Source organism: Caretta caretta, chromosome 3 (assembly GCF_965140235.1).
Source record: "Caretta caretta isolate rCarCar2 chromosome 3, rCarCar1.hap1, whole genome shotgun sequence".
Classification (NCBI taxonomy): domain Eukaryota; kingdom Metazoa; phylum Chordata; order Testudines; family Cheloniidae; genus Caretta; species Caretta caretta.
In genome coordinates this window covers 193,214,896-193,220,895 of record NC_134208.1, presented here as the reverse complement: position 1 = coordinate 193,220,895, position 6,000 = coordinate 193,214,896, and positions in this window count along the sequence as shown.

Genomic DNA, 6,000 nt, shown 5'->3' with positions numbered 1-6,000 from the left:
CTAACTTTTGTTTAATAAATTTTAGTTTAAACAATAAGAATTGGCTGTAGCATGTATTTGGGTAAGATCTGAAACATTCACTAACCTGGGAGGTAATGTGTCTGATTCTTTGGGATTGGTAGAACCCCTGTTATTTTATATGATGAAATAAGATTTACAGAAATCATATTTGATGTGGGTACCTGGATGGAGGCCTGAGGCTGGATCTCTTTAAGGGAACGGTTTTGTTTGGACTTCTGAGTAACCAGTGAGTTAAGAAAAGTTGTTTGATGCTGGCTTGGTAAAACTAGGTATTGGAATATCCACCAGCTTTATGGGGATCGTCTGCCCCATTCTTTGCAGTTCACCCTAACTGAGTGACCACAGCTGGCTCCCCATGAGGACCCCAGTCACAGTGGTGTAGTTGTGCTTGAATACACATTACCACAGGTTAATTGGTGTTTTGGATCAGAACCACATGCTTGTCAAAATTTAATTTTGACATTGGAGAGTTTAAGGGTTAAAAATTACAGTGTCCCATGATCAAGATCCTAACAGATAAAGCTTGGAAGAATTGTGCTCACAGAGGGGGTTGTCTTAAGAAAAAGGCCCCAGAGCAGGAACTGAAAAAAACCCAAACTGTTAATTGACAGTGATATGGAAGCAGATGCAATGAAAGTGCTTGCAGTGAGAAACCAGTACCTAGAACTTGGACAAAAGCAAAAAATAGCAGATATGGAAGGAGAAGCTGCTGAAAGAGAACTTGTGTTTTGAACATGAAGAATGGCATATATTTGATTGCAGAACTAGAAGCTAAGGCAAAAGTGGACAGACTTAAACTTGAGCTCAAGAGAATAAAGGAACAGGAACTATATCATCCTGGAAAGTCAGCTCCTCTCGACAGCAGAGATGGGGATAGACTATCCAGTTTGTAACAATGTTGGTATGTTGTTGGACTCTAAGTAGTTGTATGTGGATACCAAATTTACTGCAAACACTGCCACCTTTTATGTAAATGCTTTTACTGTGAACTTGGTGAAGGTAACCCCGTAACTTGTGAAGAGAGCGTGAAAGTCAATGATAAAAGCCGATTAGGGCAAATTGCAGCTTCTAACATCACTTGTTAAAGCAGATTTTGTCAAAGAGGAAGATTTACCAGATCAAAGTGTGAATTTGCAATCCAAGTTTACTGTAAGTGTACTTTTAGCAAGAATCCATCTTGAATGGAATGGTGTTATACATGAAGTTAGCTGGTGTAAGGAAGTTATTGCTTAAGGATCTTTTGATTGGGGATGATATTAAAACTTTGTTCAGTCAAGTCGATGACATAAACCAGTCACAGAAAGAAATAATCCTGAATCCTGACTTCCTGAGGAAACTACAATCCATCGGTGATCTTCCTGAAAACACCATCCTGGCCACTATGGATGGAGAAGCCCTCTACACCAACATTCCACACAAAGATGGACTACAAGCCGTCAGGAACAGTATCCCCGATAATGTCACAGCAAACCTGGTGGCTGAGCTTTGTGACTTTGTCCCCAAATGTGAAATAGTATGGGTGAGGACAATGTATACCTTCAAATCAGCAGCACTGCTATGGGTACCCGCATGGCCCCACAGTATGCCAACATTTTTATGGCTGACTTAGAACAACGCTTCCTCAGCTCTTGTCCCCTAATGCTCCTACTCTACTTGCGCTACATCGATGACATCTTCATCATCTGGACCCATCGAAAAGAAGCCCTTGAGGAATTCCACCATGATTTCAACAATTTCCATCCCACTATCAACCTCAGCCTGGACTAGTCCACACAAGAGATCCACTTCCTGGACACCACAGTGCTAATAAGCAATGGTCACATAACCACCACCCTATACCGGAAACCTACTGACCGCTATTCCTACCTACATGCCTCCAGCTTTCATCCAGACCACACCACATGATCCATTGTTTGCAGCCAAGCTCTGCGATACAACCGCATTTGCTCCAACCCCTCAGACAGAGACAAACACCTACAAGAGCTCTATCGAGCATACAACTAAAATACCCATCTGCTGAAGTGAAGAAACAGATTGACAGCCAGAAGAGTACCCAGAAGTTACCTACTACAGGACAGGCCCAACAAAGAAAATAACAGAACACCACTAGCCATCACCTTCAGCCCCCAATTAAAACCTCCCCAATGCATCAAGGATCTACAGCCAATTCTGAAGGATGACCCATCACTCACAGATCTTGGGAGACAGGCCAGTCCTTGCCTACAGACAGCCCCCCCCCCAACTTGAAGCAAATACTCACCAGCAACCACACACCCCACAACAGAACCACTAACCCAGGAACCTATCCTTGCAACAAAGCCTGTTGCCAACTGTGTTCACATATCTATTCAGGGGACATCATAGGGCCTAATCACAGCCACACTATCAGAGGCTTGTTCACCTGCACATCTACTGATATATGCCATCATGTGCTGGCAATGCCCCTCTGCCATGTACATTGGTCAAACTGGACCATCTCTATGTAAAAGAATAAATGGACACAAATCAGACATCAAGAATTATAACATTCAAAAAACCAGTTGGAGAACACTTTAATCTCTCTGGTCACTCGATTACAGACCTAAAAGTGGCAATTCAACAAAAAGACTTCAAAAACAGACTCCAACTAGAGACTGCTGAATTGGAATTAATTTGCAAACTGGATACAATTAACTTAGGCTTGAATAGAGACTGGGAGGGGATGGGTCATTACACAAAGTAAAACTTTATTTACATGTTTATTCCACCCCCCCACTGTTCCTCACACGGTCTTGTCAACTGCTGGAAATGGTCCACCTTGATCATCCCTACAAAAGGTTCCCCCCACCCTCCTGCTGGTAATCTCACCTTAAGTGATCACTCTCCTTACAGTGTGTATGGTAACACCCATTGTTTCATGTTCTCTATGTATATAAATCTCCCCACTGTATTTTCCACTGAATGCATCCAATGAAGTGAGCTGTAGCTCACGAAAGCTTATGCTTAAATAAATTTGTTAGTCTAAGGTGCCACAAGTATGCCTTTTCTTTTAATCCTGAACCTGTGTCTATTAGGGGCAAAGATTTGCCTATGAAGGGTTTCTCCATATGTTTGTATGAGGAAGATAGCTGTTTGTGCAAAGAAGCAGTGCATATGTGGAAAAAATTCCTAAGTGTCTGTCTGGTATCTCAGAAGTGAATCTGGCATTAGATAAGACTCAGGAAGACGTTTCTCTAGAGAAAATTAAAATTGTGATCAGGTTAAAGCCCTAACTGAGGGAGGAAGGAAGGGAGACATTCTTGGTGAGTGATAAATTGTTGGCTAGTAAAGCTTGGGAAAGTAAGCCTGACCCAGGTAAAAGTGATGTGCTTAAAGTAGCTCAGTGTAGTAAGACAACGTTTGTGGAAAACAGCAGCTTATCTGTTAAGGGAGGGAAATGCAAAGAAAGTTTAGATGAACATAGGCAGCATTCTGGGCTGCTGGCTTTGTCTAATCAGCAGTTTCGGAGGGCAAGGTTAGTGGAACACGAGTATCCCCATACCTTACCTGTTACCAGTGTGGAGAATTGAGACAGTGAAGGAAATGTTCCTTTGTCTGTTAGGGATAATGACTTGCCTATGAAGGGAGCTACCCCAGTCTCCAAGCAGTTGTCTGTGAATAGCCATGTGTGCTGGGACAAAGGAAAGGATATCCGAAGCTGTTTGTCTGTTAAAGGGGAATATTTCTCCAGATATTTTCTGTTTGTAGAGCACACAGAAAGTCTGTCAGGCTATGATGGCTGAAAATTTATCATTTGACCCAGAGTTGATTCTGGCTATAACTAAAGCCCAGGAAGGAAGCGGTCCTAAATTTGTGTCTGCTAGGGATGATGACATTGCAACTAGGTTGCATCTAGTTGATGTCAAATATAGCTCCCATACAATGCTCAATTCTGGTGCTTCTATTTTGCCTGTTGCAGGTGTGTTTCTGGGTAAAGATATGACAACCTTGTCTGATCAGGGTTATATCCTAGCCAGGGCACAAGGAAAGCATGAAGGTGATTTGACTGTTACAAGTTTCCACACTGTTAGTGGGTAATAAGGAAGAGAATGTTTCTAATCTTGTGACTATGAAGTCTAGCAGTTTACCTGAAAGGGGGTTTTGTGAAAATCCTCCTGTTGGGACACAGGTGATTCTGGATTTAAGTGAAAAACAGAGAGTCTGTTGCTCAGGAAGATGTTCTTTTACAGCAAGCCCTAGATGTAAAGGGTAAGGGCAGCATTTCTTTGAAAAATGGGCTGTTTAGAAAGATTCCTGAAGAGGAATATCTTCAGGATAGATTTTGCAAGCAGTTTGCTGCAATTGATGGATGTGAAAGTGATTTGATTGAGTTAACTCAGGGTGAGTCACTGTAAAGAGAAAGCAACAGTTTGGGAGACTTGTTCCAGTTAACTGCCAGAGTCTTTGAGGTGTATAGACCTACTGACTTTGCTTTAGAAGTGCAGGTTGCATTTGAAAAGATTTCAAATGCAATAATTGTTTTAGGGAATTTAAAACAGCCCTATAAGCTTAACTAGCTTGTTGGGGAGACAATGTTGTTGGAATGTGAATGTCTCCATGCTGATTCTTTAAGTAAGCAGTTGGTGACTCAGGTACTGAGGAAAGATTGGGTTACTGGATTATAAGGATGCAGGGGAGAGCAGGCAAAGTTGCATCTCTAGATGTTTTGGATATGACTTGTAGTCTTAGTGGACTTGACAGCCGATTCCATGTGGAAGCAGAGGTTGGTAAGGGAAGGATAAAAGAACCTTGAGTCTAACATGCTAGTGAAACTGGATGGTATCTCTTTAAGACAGAGGCCAGCCTTGGAATTGGTAAAGTTTGAGGATCTGAAAACTAGTAAACAAGCTAGTGTCTGTGTTGATACAGATTACCTGACTGACTGGGGGCGAGGGGGGAGACTTGCCCATAGCCATTAGCAAAGAGGATGCACCCAGCCTGCCAGCGGAGTCTGTTGCACAAAAAAAAAAAAAAAAAAAGAGTTCAGATTTTGATTCTTCTGGATAGGGAGGAAGGGAGGGATTAAACCTTGCAAATAAAAGCCAGAGGTTAACCCTAAAATACCAAACCCCCCAAAGAAGTGGTTAAGGTGAAAGCCTATGTTAAGAAACACCCTGAGGTCAAGAAAAAGCTACGAAGATTCAAAAGGGATATTGAACAAGCTGACGTAAAGAATGATTTGTCTAAAGGCTTTGCATGACAGAAATAATTGTCAATGTATACTTGTGATAGTACTGATGTTAATGTTATTGCCAATGACTTGTTGCTGATACCAAGAACCGTAAAAATGTAATGTGCATGGTCTTTTGGAAAAGCCCTTGAACATGTTAAGAGTGGTACATAATAGAAACCCTTATGATTATGCTGTTTGGTTCAACAAGAACACACTAAGTATTAAAAAGACTACTAAAGTTGAGGCTTCATAGCTAATGCATAGAGCTTTCCACAGCAGAAAAACCACTACAAGCTTGAACTGCTGTGCAGAAGGGGAACTGAGGTACAACACTGAATGCCAGAGTAAGTGCTTTATAACTAACATTGATGGCTGTTAGTTCAACACATAGACCAAACCCTGGAATCACTAAAGTGTTTCACCAAAGTATGGACTAAGTTTTGGCTGGGGCCAAAGCATGCATCAGTAATTTGGCCTTACAAAGAATTCAATGTAAACACAGCTCATATCAATGTTGGAAGGTCCTTAAGGTATATCTAGGATCTAATTTCACCCTTCCACACCAGTCTCACATTGGGGGTGAGACGCATGGCTAGAAAGAGTTAAACATCCTGCAAAATAACCCTCAAAAGACATGTGGGGAGATGATAATTGTGGTTGTGTATTTACATATGTATGAGTGGGGTCAATGATGTAATCAACAGCCCCAATCTTTGCTGTATTCTGTCATCTCAGATCTGCTTAAGCTTCATCAGGGGAAGTTTGAGTCACAAGATTGAGGTCCCAGT